Source organism: Berghia stephanieae, chromosome 8 (assembly GCF_034508935.2).
Source record: "Berghia stephanieae isolate SIO BIC M18660-M18661 chromosome 8, UCSD_Bste_1.3, whole genome shotgun sequence".
Taxonomy (NCBI): Eukaryota; Metazoa; Mollusca; class Gastropoda; order Nudibranchia; family Aeolidiidae; genus Berghia; species Berghia stephanieae.
In genome coordinates this window covers 37,909,222-37,923,718 of record NC_088367.1, presented here as the reverse complement: position 1 = coordinate 37,923,718, position 14,497 = coordinate 37,909,222, and the positions used below count along the sequence as shown (strand labels likewise).

Below are 14,497 nucleotides of genomic sequence, written 5' to 3'. Positions count from 1 at the left end.
AAATGCTACCTTGGGTGTTGAATATTTAAAAAAAAGATTTGGCTGGGGTCGCTGGATTTTAAATAAAAAAAGATGTTTTGAATTATTTTACTTGACATTTTCACTAAGCTGTCAGGAGATCGTCTTTTTCTTCTTCTTTTTTGTTTGTTTCACCGTTTGTATTTTAATAGGCAGCGTACAAAGTGATTTGTCGGTAGGTCTAATGACAGTTCTCAAAGTCCCGTCAGGCAAGAGCCCGTTGTTTTTAAAAAATTTCAATTTTAAAAATTGTTGGTTGATGTAAAGAGAATGTAAAATAATGAATAGAAAAACAGGCAATACGTTAACGCAAAGGGGACTTGGCTTATTTTTCACACGTTGGATTCAAGTCAACGTTACATGGTTTTTAGTCTATATGAGTCATTAAACAGAGCTTTAGTAGCTTACCATTTCGTGTGTGTGTGTGTGTGTGTGTGTGTCAATTTGTATTGTGTTATTAATTATGAACAATGAGGGGTGGTTTCATCGCTTAGTGTTATGGTTTCCGCAATATATAATGCCATGCTACATATGTACATGGTAAAGTATTTCTATAATTTTTTCTAGGACCTCCCATAATGGTACCCGTGATAATTACATGCAAACAACATACTCCCTGTTGTACAATTAGGCCGGTGTTGTTATGCCTGTCACACCGATTGGGATGTGTGCTAGTAAGTGCCGAGTTCGTTAGAATGGAATGTTTTTGCTTTTAAATTAATTTATGATAAACGATTGAAGTCCCCAGCAGATGGTCATGCGTTTATATCGGCGCCATTGTGCCTTTTGGTTCGACACGTCGCTGGTCTAAACACGGGTGGAGCCATGGATTGTTTTTAAGAATCTGAATTAATCTTGTTTTGGAGTCTCTCTCTCTCTCTCTCTCTCTCTCTCTCTCTCTCTCTCTCTCTCTCTCTCTCTCTCTCTCTCTCTCTCTCTCTCTCTCTCAATCATTCAGAGCGATACCTTGTTTACGACCCATGATCTTTCCATCATTGTCGCGTCTTCATATAAATCCCAAATTTGCACAGACTAAATGTAAATTCTCCAGAGTTTTGTCTGTGATGAGGTGGCAAGTCTGTATTGTGTTCTACCCGAGGAACTAACAACTCTGGATTTATTCATTTAGAATTGGGTCTTCTTCATTTTTTCTTTTTCTTTTTCTTTTTCTTTTTTCGTTTTCTGGAATAAGCATGGTCTCATGGCATTTTAATAGGACGTCAAAGTGTAGAATACCCGATGTCAGGCGCATTTTCTCTATCTAATACATCCGGAAGAGTTTATAGTATTTGGTTGGTGGATTTGTTTCTTTCGACCCTTGAAAACGTCTTGTAGCTCCATTTTTTTTTGTTTAACTAAATCTTTTTTTGTTGTTGTTGTAAATTTAAGTTTAGGGCAGGCGCGCGTATATATATATATATATATATATATATATATATATATATATATATATATATATATATAATATGTGTGTGTGTGTGTGTGTGTGTGTGTGTGTGTGAGCGCGTGTAGGGTTGTTATTACCGCCATTCATTGGAATTAGATATGAGCGAGTGATAATCTTTGTCTATTCTGTCTATGATTTATTAGTTATACTCGTTTATGATGATGGTATGAAAGGACCGATTCATGTGTGATGTGGTCCACATGCGGGAATGCGACTGGCAGTCATCGGTGTTTATGCATCGTGCCTTTTGTTGATTGATGGTTGGGTGCTAAGTATGGATGGACGCATAGCGTGTGCCATCTGTGGTGATGATTTTGTGTAGTTTGCCTAATCATTGCCTTTCGTGTTGCACACCAATGCAAAACGATGTGTATATTTTATTATTAATTTTATATTCCATTTTGTTCAATGTCCATTTCATTTTGTAAGACTTGCATAGTTAGTGTGTGCGACTGTTATGTGTGTGTGTTTTGCTCGGTATGAGTGTGTTTTATGGTTTGACAAGTATATTGTAAAGCGCTCTGTGGCTTCGGCATTTATTAGCGCTATAAAAGATCACTTTATTATTATTATTATTATTATTATTATTATTATTATTATTATTGATGCCGGCCTCACTTCTAGCTCTCTGTGTTGCAGGTTATTCAGTGATGGTAAGAAAGAATGAAGGGAAGAAAGATAAACGACTTGACTTTTTTTTAATTATAGACAAGTATACACTGAATATTATACGTGAAGCTAGGAATCCCAAACCGAAAGCAGCACTTGTCGTGTAGAACAAGATCCGCAGTCTTAAAGGCTCGTGGTTACTTTCCGACAGACAAGGGAGCGTTCACATATTATGTCAACAAAAAATTGGCATTTTTAGACCCCCCCCCCCCCCCCCATGTCATCAATTGTCATCATTGACTTGACCTCCCCCCCCCCTCCTCCCAATATGATATCATCAAAATGGACTATTTTTCGTGAAAGTCATGTGATGGTGGCTATTGAACAGAGGAAAAGAGGTAAAAACAACTGAGTGCCAAAAGGTGTGAAATTTGATATATACCTCTTTGTCTCTGTTCAATACTGGTAGCCAGCATTACGCGATGTTAACAAAAAAAAGTCCATTTTGAAGATGTAGACATGTTTAGGGTAGTTCAGTTGTTAGAGCGTGGCTGAAGACCTGACAACTCAAGTTGATTCCCATCGCAGCCACATTTTTTTTTCGGGGGCCCCCTGTCCACCCAGCAGTGAATAGGTGTAGGTGGATCACCTGATCTGGTAAAAAGTAATTTGTGAAGACTGATGTCCTATCCGAATGATAACATATATGTTACTAATCCGCTTCACGTCACGGAAACCCTATTGTAGACATGTTTGTATGCTACTGAAAAAAATAACACAATGAAATGGGTGTTGAGGTAAACTTCAAACATTCTAATTTATTATGAGCTTTACTGATTTTCTAAGGTGTAGTGACAAGGACATCATTTGTACTACTGGGCTGTCATCTGGGCCATTTCAATTTCCAAACATAAAGTTTATAGACTCAAAAATGTTCCTTCCTTCAACCTCTGACATTGACACTGATTCAGTTTCCAATGGTTCTTCCTCCTCATCAATATCATATTCTTCCGCTGATGTCTCTTCACTCAGTGTCCCACATTTTCTGGAATGCTCTTTCATTGCAACAATAGTGGAATGATAAAGGGTGCATTTTGGACATTTTCGCTTTTTCAGAATGCTGGTTCCTTTCCAGTCGGTTCTTTTCAGAGATGGGCAATGCTCATCATAGCAGTTGGTGTTGTTGATTTTGGACAGAAACAAACTTTGGAATAAACTGCCAGACTTTCCTTGGTTGCTTATTTTCAGACCAGCATCACATGGAGCAATTGGCACTGGTGGTGGCAATAATCGATCCGGAAAAAAGTTCAGCAGTTTCAACCTCTTTTGAGCCTTCTTCCCATTTATTATTCTCCATATTAATCTATTAAAAAATACATACTTTTTGCTTTCTCTCATTTCAACTTTTACAGTGTTTTTCTTGGGTGTGTTTTTATTCTATTTGTATAACCAAATTTTTGATGACATAATCTTGGGTATGAACCCCCCCCCCCCCCCTCCCCCATGTCAACACTTGTCAACATTTGGCAGACCCCCCCTCCCCCCCAAAGTGTTGACATAATATGTGAACGCTCCCCAAAACAGTTAAGGCCGTGTCTTCATCTACTCCTGAAGTAAATTAATGTTGAGTACATGTTGTTTATTATATTGGTCGATAGTATATATAATGAAGAATGTCGGACACTGACATTAGTATAGAGATTAATATAGAGCGACATTGTCTGTAATTATAGTGGATAAAGAGAGAATGCAGATCACTTGCTTAAACGCACACGTTTTGGGTATTTGGCACTGCTGATGGTTCTTCTCGGATCGGCGGAATTCCGCAATTTTTGTGTCAGAAGGGGAAGATCCTCCATTTTAAAAATCACATGTTCTGGCAGTGAGAGACTTGATGTGTGGTGACAGAGATAGATGTAGTTTCTCATCTTACAGAATCAATTATATGTAGTTTATTTTCTCAATTGCTCTAAAATTTAGGGTTAGTGCAGTAAGAGTAGAGCGTAAAGGCAATCGTTCAAAATGTTCCACCTTTTTCTTTTCTTTTCTTTTTTTTTTTTTTTTTTTTTTTTTTTTTTTGGTAATCATCAGCACTGATTTGGAATAATTCGTTGGTCAAGCGATTAAAACCGGTGTGTATTGTAGAGATAGATTTCAAAATACAAATGATGATAAATAAGTTAACCGTATATTATAAGAGGTGTATGCGATTATGGAGGGGAGCATTAAATGATACCATTCAGTTCCCTAGTCTGGTCTAGTCAGTAACCCATATTGCCACGGCCTCATTGATAACATTCCCCAATCACAAAACTATTTTCATTTTCCCTCACAACAATGATAAACTATACCGCCATTTGCTGTCCAAGTCCCAGGTTTGAGAGTTCTTGCCAAGATGAGGGTCATTTATATCGATCGATATTTGAAGGACGAGTTCTCTGGCCAAATTTTTAAATACGTATTTTTTTTCAGGGTCTAGCATTGAATTGTTGTTTATACATTACCCAATCAAAATGAAGGGTATTTGGAATTGGGGGAGGGTTCGATTGATTGAACATCATTCTTCGGCGTGACTTGAATTCATTATTCATTTCACCTTGTAACGTCGTGCTATAGCAGTTGGGGAAAGGGGGGGGGGGGGGGGGCATCGATGCAAAACATATGCAAGCAGCTCTTTTGAATTTTACTGTTGTTATTATTGTCGTGATTGTTTTTGTTTCTTCTCTAAATATTATTTAGATAGTGTCTAGTTGATAATTGGACCTGTTTTATTTGTCCCTGGTCCCAAGACGTACACACACACACACACACACACACACACACAGAGAGAGAGAGAGAGAGAGAGAGAGAGAGAGAGAGAGAGAGAGAGAGAGAGAGAGAGAGAGACCACACGACGAAAGAAGGAAAAGAGGCATATAAACTAGTCTCTTCGTATACAGACATCTGTATATATGAATCATATTGGGAATTGTGAATACACTAGGTGCACATTCGAGTTGATCGTGTAATATAAACAGAATGCACCCATATTGATATACGGTGTGCATTGTGGTGTTTAAATAAGCTCCTTTGATATTACGACGTAATAGAGGTGGCCCTTGTGAAGACAGGAATATAATAATATGATAACAATCGGCTCGTTCAATTTCTTTTTGTCCACACCTGTATAGTTGAACATTCATGATTTTAAGGATATAAAATCGGCAGTCGCCATTGTTAACATAGTATAGAAATCAGCATTATGCCCGCACAAGGATTAAATAACACTTCAAGATCCTCAATATGTTTAGTTTGGCATCAAATCTCGTTTTCAATAAGTGTTATGGGGTCAGCGTGGCTCTACGGTACGCTCTTTGCTTTGAAACCGAAAGTTACCGAGTTCGATCACCCACCGCTGCGCTGTGTGGCCTTGAGCAAGTCACATAACCCAAGCTCAAATTGCGGCGCTGCACTGCGGCTAACGCCTGGGTTATCCCAGTCTTCCTTTGGAATAGACCCTAGAGACAAATGCCCCCTATGGGATGAATAAAGGGAATTTTGTTTTTATTTTATATTTTATTACTTAGGGACACTCTTGGAGTTTTGACACTGGAGCCAAAATTCCCCAAATCTACGAATTTTTTCGTAAAATTAGGCCTGTCTGTCCTAGCCCCAACATACGTATTCTCTTAATTCTACTCTCTCCATCGAAATGAATATAAACTACCCCTATCACCATTGACTCCCACTTATACGCTAAGAACATTTTTAATATGCATAGTAGTATAGGAGAATAAATCAGTATATACTTGACAATCTGCTATTGTTCTTAACTCGGGCGTGCGTTCATACACACCCACACACACACACACACTCTCTCTCTCTCTCTCTCTCTCTCTCTCTCTCTTTCTTTTCTCTCTCTCTCTCTCTCTCTCTCTCTCTCTCTCTCTCTCTTTCTTTCTTTTCTCTCTCTCTCTCTCTCTCTCTCTCTCTTTCTCTCTCTTTCTCTTCTATTCTCTCCCTCTGTCTGACTCTTTCACTCACAATCTGTCACTCACTTACTCGCTGTCACAAAATAGCAATAAATGGGGGATTTGGGGGGGGGGGGGGGGGGGGGGGGGGGGGGGGTGTGGATACTTTTCCAACCGACATTTTCATGCAACCCTTCCTAAAAGAAAAGTGCTTGGTGCGATGTAGTCGTTGTTGATCTCAATCAGGAAATGAATTTCGTGTTTTTTTTCACAGCGTTGAGAACCTGAACTTTAAACGTGGGAAGTTTTGGCCATTTGGTAAATTGAGAATTGATCCTGGGATCGTGAGTGTGTGTGTGTGTGTGTGTGTGTGTGTGTGTGTGATTTTGGGAGTGTGTGCTTTTACATTTGCTGGCATATTCATTCTATGTAGATGTGTAAGTGTTTATTTATATCTTCTTCTTCTTCTTCTTCTTCTTCTTCTTCTTCTTCTTCTTCTTCTTCTTCTTCTTCTTCTTCTTCTTCTTCTTCTTCTTCTTCTTCTTCTTCTTCTTCTTCTTCTTCGCGAAGTCCCATATTTGAAAGTTTTTGCTAAGACGAGGGTCATTTACATCAATCGATATTTGAAGGACGAGTTTTCTGGCCAGGTTTCTAAATATATTTTTTTCAAGATTACGGCAGTATTGGTTGTTGACTCTTTGTAGGCTCGTATGTCCGATCAGACGTTCCGTATCTCTCAACTAGTATAACACCTATGTATTGTTAGATTTTTGGAGACAGGGTATGGCCATAGAGTGGAGGATATTGACAGCAACCCTAGAATTCTTGAATCAGGATTTTTGGGGTCGCTATAGGTGGGTTTGTCAGTTACATAAAATGCCAGTTTGAAAGCATTTCTAATCATCGATTTATGTGAAAATTGATATTAATCATGCATGTTAGATTGACCCAGGTATTAAACATTGGAATTCCCTTTCAGATAGGGGTAGAGAGGGGTAACACATAATTAAACATTAGGATTCGTTTGCGGAGAGAGAGCGAGAGAGAGAGAGAGAGGGAGAGAGAGAGAGAGAGAGAGAGAGAGAGAGAGAGAGAGAGAGAGAGAGAGAGAGAGAGAGAGAGAGAGAGAGAGAGGGAAGGGGGGGGGGGGGGGCAATTAATAATTTGATATCTGTATCTGTGTCCGATTTTTAGTCGGTTCCTATCATGTTCTGTGTATTGTTGTATCTCAAATTTTTGGCCATTAGCGATTCTTATCGAGGCTTCAATTCATTCCCGTCTCTCTTCCTGTTCTTTCCCGTCCCGTCGTGCATTTTTAAATGGCGGGAACTAGAACTATCGAATAGACATAACGGCCGTTGAGAACGATCATGTTTTTCCTTTCCCCTCGTACTCGGTAACCTGGTTCGGATTGATCAATTATACACGACAGGCCCACCTATCTCCTTTGATCATAATTTGTAGTTATTAAAGGGATGGGGTGTTTCGTGAGATGGGGGTTGGGGGGGGGGGGGGGGGGTACTTTGGTCTTTTACTCCGTGTCTTTTCCGATCCAATCTTTTAAAAATATAATGAATAAAACGGCTTGTAAGATGCGATGATGATTGTAGGTCCAAAATGAACGTGTCAACCACGGTGGGAGACTCGATGGTGGTGAGAGCAAATTATTTCATGTTGCAGCAAAATCTGAAACTAAAATATTGTGACGCACACTCCACACAATGGCGGGGGTCGCCTGATCCGGCTAATCGACATTTATCCTTTCCCTGCTTTTGTTGTTGTTTTAACCCCCCCCCCCCCCCTCCCCCTGGACTTTAGACATAACTGTCTTGAATACATGTCGACCAGCCAAAGTTGTTGGCCCTCCGGAATTTAAACACTCATCACAGTTCTTAACAAAGGGGAGTTATTACATTGTCTGACAATGCAAATCTACAAAATACTTCATTTACACGCGATAATTACTGATAAACTGGAGGGCCATCGGAAAATGTGAGTAGGCATGTTCTGTACTGGTTTTGGTCTGGGTGTTTACTCAGTCATGGTGTCCTGGACTATACACGACTACAGAAGGAACGAAATTGACGTCCCTCAGTTCATTGTAATTGTTTTTAGGATGCCATTTTGATGATTAGTTCTCACTAGCTATCGATTAGACTATAAACGTTTCGTGTGTCGGTACTTTATATGTGGGTGTTTTACCTGATCGAATCGCATCAAATTGTTACTGCTTTTTCTCGGTCAATCGTACTCTTTCCGTAGTCTTCATAAACTCATGGCCTGACACTGACCAAAAATTTACACCAAAAGTCAAGTCTTAACCAGAACAGAAAACGAATCTTGAATTAGTTCAACCAATGGGATCATTTGTTTCCTTGGCACTACTGATAACAGCTCATTGAATTGGCTATGATACACCCCGCATGATGCCGTCAATGTCCACCAAAAAGACAGGGAACGACGGGTTGTATTCAATAATACAACCAATGGGATCATAACCCCAAGCGATACTTTCAACTCTTTTCCCGTTCCCATTGATGAACGTCGCCTTGTATCATGACTCGTGACGCTATATTTAGGGCAATTAGGGGCTAGTAGGGCTATTATAAGTTAATGACAGTCAAAGAATACTGCACTTTTAATCAAATCCACCCTCTCACACAGTGTGTTGGTCACAAGTATTGGTTTGTTGTTTTGCCAGCCAGTGCTGTTTGGCACATTTGCCACATGGACGAACTCTGTTTGCTATTCCTCTTCAACCGACAGTAAGAGTTAAATGCGTTTTATAGATTCAACGAAGTTGACGTCACTCAGGCCTTTGTTAATGTTTTTTGCCATCCATGTTTATGAGTGGTTCTCACTAGACTATAAAAGTTCATGGGTAACACAGTTTTGTGTGTTGGTCCGTCATACTTCCGGATGGCAATGTTGTGAGTTTCTAAGCCAAACGCATAACATCTATTGTTTGTTTTTAACACAATCAGAGATAAGTGTTGCTTTAAAGCCAAATTCCATTGTTAACTAGTTTGACAACTTATTTTCTAATTGAATACTTACTCAAATACAAATGCTTTGCTGTTTCTGAATTGCACGCCAGTGATCTTATAATATCCCAAAATCCTAAGTGGAATGTACACACATATACACAGACATACACAGTGTGAAAGAATGAGGTTTTTGCTAGTCGAAATGATACATAACACGCTCTAAACGTTAATGATGAAGATATGGATTACGCATGATTGCCTCACGGTAATAGCGGGGTTGTGGAATGGCCTACTACAACTATCTATATCCGTCTATTAGAACCAATTATTATTGTTGATGTTGTTACACCACTGAAACCTCAAACACGGGTTAACACATAATTTGTTAAATTGTTATAATAGATGATATCTAATGAAAAGAAGAAGAAGAAAAATTGGCACACTGGCATAGCTAAGACCAGCAAATATACACACGCCACTCTTTTATTTAAAGTTTGCCTGTCTGCTGTATGTATTATACTATAGCAAGAACGGGGAGAAAAAAGAGTGGAGTTCTTGGCATAACCATTTATCTTGAGGGTTGCCTGTGTGAAAATAACATACACCTACTACATGCCTGCCTAGGTGAGTACCAGCATTGCCAGCACTTTAGCCAACACACACACACACACACATACACACACAACACAACAGACTTCAGGTGAATACATCAATGTATAGGTATATATGTATATACATATATAATAGAGGCACTGGGAAATGAGCATCCCGTTACGTCGTAGATGGTGGGGTGTGAACGACAAACAGCAGACGAGATAAGGCAGGCCCCATTCCCCCCCACAACTTACCTATCTTTCTACATTGGATTTCAGTTTGCTTTTCTACCATTTCTACTTCTACTGCCACCTCGGGAAATACAGGCATACCCACAATGCCGCCTACGAAATCAAAACAAAGTTGAATTTTTTTCTTTCTTTTTAAAGGTTTATTTTATGATTTGTGCCGTAGTACATATATTATTTCATTTCCTTAAAATAACCCAACACATACACAAACAGAAAGAATTGTTTTAAAGGCGAGAAGATCGAAGAGTGAAACTGCTTTTCAATGTTACATAATAATCATACGAAGGTAACCCCGTGGAAATAAAGTCAGTGACACACACACATACATACATACGCGCGCGCACACACACACACACACACACACAAGTGAAAACCTAATACATTATTCTTGTACACCTGTTTGGTGTTTTTGTGAGGAAGATGTTGTTTTAAAGATGGCTAATGCTTGCTATATTAGTATTAGGAGTCAAACAGACTTGTTGCTGCCATTAGAGACGTCACATTTGTATCTAAACCTAATCAAAACATTATTATTTTGTCTCTTTGGATCCTATTTTGCCCATATTTCGCCTCCACCAGTCTCTCTCTCTCTCTCTCTCTCTCTCTCTCTCTCTCTCTCTCTCTCTCTCTCTCTGTCTCTGTCTGTCTTTCTCTTATATATATATATATATATATATATATATATATATATATATATATAATATATATATCTTGTTTCACACATGGAATGTTGTTTTTGTTTTTGTTTTTTTTAATTGGGGGGGGGGGGGGGGGGGGGGGGGTGGGCGTTGATATACACTGATCTAGATCTTTATCGAATTCGGTTGGAGTCGTCGTTGACGTCATCATCATTCACATCATTGTCATAACTATGTTATTATTTTTATCCATCACAACAGTACTCTCGATGAAAAGACATAACACTCCCCCCCCCCCCGAAAACAAAGCCAACAAAGCAAACAAACCCTACAACAACAATCACAAACATTCTACAGCGCCTGCATTCTCTCTTTCCTTGAGAAGACTTTAACTTTAATGTTGATATAATGTAGAGCGAAATATGTACAGGTTTTCAGTCAGTATACCTTATTTGTGGTATTTAAATATAAAAAAATAAAAATTTTGGTGTCGGCTACCCATTCCGGATATATGTGGGCATGTTGACTGGTGCCAACCTATTTTCTATGATATTGCTACTGGGTGCGGTTCGCTATCGTCTGGTCAGTAAGGATATGTCTTTGATAATATTCGTGGTAAAGGGGAATGGCGAGTTGTTGTTAGTAGATCAAATGTTGTAAGTGTCACACGTTCGGTTTTGACGGAATTTATCTTATGACCCTCGTGTAATTTGTTAAATCACAAGTCAAGTAAACGAAGTATGCTCCGCTCTTTCTTTTAGCCATAAAAAAAAATGTACATATATATTATTTAACTTTTATCTTAATTTTTAACGTTTCTGTTTGGCTGAGAAAGAAAGCAGTAACATCAATATAGCTCATGCTTCCAATTTTATAGTTTTAATTTAAACTGCAGCTTCAAGAGTTGGTGTTAGACGTTGCCAGGTTGGTTTTTGTAACGATCAACACTAAAACACGTCAGTATTAAGTTATTTTGAAAGAAAAACACGATAACAAAAATTACAAAAACAAACAAACCAACCCAAAAAAAAAAAAAAAAACGAACAAAAACAAAAAACAAAACAAAACAAAAAGACACCAAACCAACAACAAAAACCACGGAAAGATTTCGTTTTCAAAAGTTTCATTAAATTGTCAGGTTTAAATCTAATATTGAATATGCGATGTCAATGTTTTAAAAAAAATGTTTACTAAAAATTGTTATTACTCACTTTGTGCTCTTGCTGCGTAAGAGTTTTGGATAAATGTATGTCGCTCTGTGCTGCACGGGCAAATGTCATTTTGGTGTCAATGGCAGCCCGTAGCACCACCGATGATGTTCATAGAAGAAAACAACACAACACACCACCTGTTGTATTTTTGGTGGTATTTGGACTATAGCACAGCAGATCTACCACAGACTAGAAGCAAACAAAAATCTGCTTATTTCGATTTAAGAAATTTAATTTGCATTGATCTGCAACGCTTTATTTCCGTCCTTGTTTTTAAATATTATTTTAGCATTGATGCAGATATCTTTATTTTGCTTACATTCCAAATTTTTATCATTTTTCAGCAATTTTTCTCTGGAGTTTTGGTTTGTGTAAATCCGAATCTGGAAGGAGGAATTCGCATTTGGCATAATTTGACTTCTAACAAATAATCTGCAGAAACCGATAAAATCTATATTGGTAGCATGGCTGGTATAGACTCCGTCCTCTCCAGGGAAGAGAAGAGATCAAAATAGATAAAGCAATAAAATAAAATAACAAAAAGAAAAAAAAAAAAAGAAGATGAATCCGGTTTGTTTATAATCCCAATATATCGAAAATGAACGGGAATAGTGTTTCATTCAAATAAACAACACCACCACCAACACCACCACTGTTGCCTAGAGGAAACAGAAGCTTTCTATCCCATTGCGATAGGTGGTTTCATTCCATAATATTTCATTTCTTCACATCACTTAAATTATGTAATATCTGTAGGTTCCGTTTGAATTCCACAGGACTTAATTAGAGCTGGCTGCATCTGCCAAGTAATAAAATTGGTTGTTGTCAGGGTGTACCTACTACTGGCTGCATCATCGTCATTCTCATCATCTTCTTCTCAGATCTATGTCATTCGTTTCACCTCTTCTTCTTATCACAGTTTTTCCCATCTTCACTTCTTCTCTTCTCTTTATGCACTTTTAAATCTATAATTTGTTTGGTGCTTGGGATAAATCACTGTAAATTGAAACAAGGTGAGTGTGTTGGAGAGGAGATTCATTTTTAAGGTTTATGTTTGTCTTCTACTGCTTGGCATTACGATATCGTTTTGCATGATAGATGATGATGATGATGATGATATGTCAGGCATCGAATATATAAAGTGATAAGGTATGGCTAGGTATCCGATCACATTATATTTGTGTTAGAATGTTGATTTTGTTTATGTCATACGATAGGTATACATTGAGAGGGCGAGAAAATAAATATCTCGATTGAGTTGAAGGAAAGTGAATCTATCTAAAGAAAATTCCAAGACTAATCACCGACTAGCGGACTGTGAGATATGTGAAATACATTGATATGTTTGTCATAGCAGCTCATGGGATTGTTTTGTTGTTGTTTTTGTTTGTTTTGTTTTGTTTTCCTTGGGGTCTTATTACTCCACCCCCCCCCCCCACCTTTTTTTTTGTTTGTTATGATTATTCTGTTTTGTTGTGGAAGGGGGGGGGGGGTATTTATAAACCAGTATTCCCTCTTGCCCTTTCCATTTCTTACCTTCCGCAATGGGAAACAGATAGTGTATGCCTGACGTGCCTAAAGCGTGTATGACGTCGAAATGAAAGGAGAACGGGGGCAGGTAGCAGTAAGCAACTATGCCTGGTGGTTTATATCTAGGGTTACCACAGACTAATCTGTGAGGGTTACCTCTTCCCATGCCCCTCGTGCCTTCTAAAATCTGCCCCATGCCTCACTCACGTCCGTCATTATTATTATTGGTATTATGGCTGTTTGCGTATTTAAGGAATTTCTTCATCTCTCTCACGTTTCCGTTGCCACACTCCATCTCCCTTTACAACCTCCGCTCTACTTTCATTTTCATTATTAGTTTGTCACTCAAATTACCTGCGTTTTCATCGAATTCACAGCATGTTTCATCCCCCCTTCCCCAACCCACTCCCCACCCACGCTGTCCTTCGTTTTGTTTGATATTTATTGTAGTGCTGCCTCGCTCAAGCACAAGAGCTGTCATTGCCTTTGACCAACAGGTACTAATCTACACTGTGTCAGGTGAGGTGTAGTTTATTATTATTAGTGCCTAAAGCCACAATAGGCTAGGTCTAATTTTCTCGTTCCTTGTCATCCATCCGGTGATCATTGACCATGCTCAGCATCACTTTACTCTGCTACAAGTCGTGACACAGGCGGTGGTACAATACTACGGTACTCGCCAGGCTAGAGAGTTATTATTCCTGGCTCCGGATGACTGTCACATTCTAATAACCAGTCAATGCCGTTATTATCTGGAAAGACTCGTACATAGCTGCCAACTTTTCAAATAAAAAAAATAAATAAACGCCCATTTGGTCTGGGATGAGGGGACGACGTGTGCCCCCCCCCCCCCCCCCCCCCCCCCCCAAAAAAAAAAAAAAAAATAAATAAAAAACCTTTTTTCATTGAATCGCAACATGTAAAAGTCAGCCTTTTTAATTACTACTACTAACACAAACAAATTTTTCTGATTGATCACCTTCCAACCAAAGATGTGGATTTGAATAAATTTAATTTTTTATTGTACCATATTTGTAACAAATAGTGAAAGTATCGATACTGTCTGAGAACATTAAGAGTATATTCGAGTCTAATATGCATATTTTATGCAAATCTCCTTCCAACCATTATGAAAGGTTTTAATGAAAAACAGGCGTCGTATAATCAATTGGAATTTTTTTTTTAATTGTTGAGAATCATTTATGATAGAGAGGATAGTTCAGATTAAAGAGCTGCATAGGAATGGAGAATATGCTGTTCTG

At 38.5% G+C, this 14,497-nt stretch overlaps 1 protein-coding gene across 1 annotated transcript in view; it reads left to right on the top strand.

The window, feature by feature from the left end:
- LOC144978617 (uncharacterized) overlaps positions 1-14,497 on the top strand; it is a 185,925-nt gene that overhangs the window by 14,910 nt on the left and 156,518 nt on the right. The gene's annotated exons all lie outside the window — the stretch shown is intronic.